Source organism: Nanorana parkeri, unplaced genomic scaffold (genome assembly GCF_000935625.1).
Source record: "Nanorana parkeri isolate BGI_ZX_2015 unplaced genomic scaffold, ASM93562v1 scaffold592, whole genome shotgun sequence".
Classification (NCBI taxonomy): Eukaryota; Metazoa; Chordata; class Amphibia; order Anura; family Dicroglossidae; genus Nanorana; species Nanorana parkeri.
This window is the reverse complement of record NW_017306860.1, coordinates 442,821-443,318: the sequence shown is the minus strand read 5'-3', so window position 1 is coordinate 443,318 and position 498 is coordinate 442,821. Positions and strand designations below refer to the sequence as shown.

Here is a 498-nt window from a genome sequence, read left to right as displayed (position 1 = left end):
CGGGATCCCCCCCACTGCCTGATTGACAGTTGGCTCTGCCTCTCTAGAACTAGAGCCAGCTGTGCCCACCCCCTTCTCTGTCTGCCCATTCAACGAGTGCAGGAGCAACTGAGAGAAGATGGGAGAACCCCTGTGGGAGCTTGGGAGCTGTGATAGGTAGGGAGGAGGCCGTGAGCTGAGTGATCAGTGTTTCATGATCAGTCAGCTCTCGATCTTGCCGTGTCACATCCTAGCTCTAAGCATTGGGAAGAGTACACTTTACTCCCCAATGCTTCTTCTTTCACCTTTGCAGTGCATGGGGTACCTCCACTGCAAGTATTAGGTATTCTTTACCAAGGAGTAAGTAAGCTAAAAATAAACCTTTACTGACCTCTGTAGTTGCAGGTACTGTGGAGCAAATCATCCTCAAAGTTCACAAGAGAAGCACTAATATTGAACCTGGCACTAAAAACAGCAAGGCTTTAACCCAAGCCAGACTGCTGGAGTAGAATAAAATAA

The 498-nt window shown here is 48.4% G+C and overlaps 1 protein-coding gene across 1 annotated transcript in view; it reads left to right on the top strand.

The window, feature by feature from the left end:
• ANO2 (anoctamin 2) overlaps positions 1-498 on the top strand; it is a 158,391-nt gene that overhangs the window by 119,939 nt on the left and 37,954 nt on the right. The window lies entirely within an intron of this gene.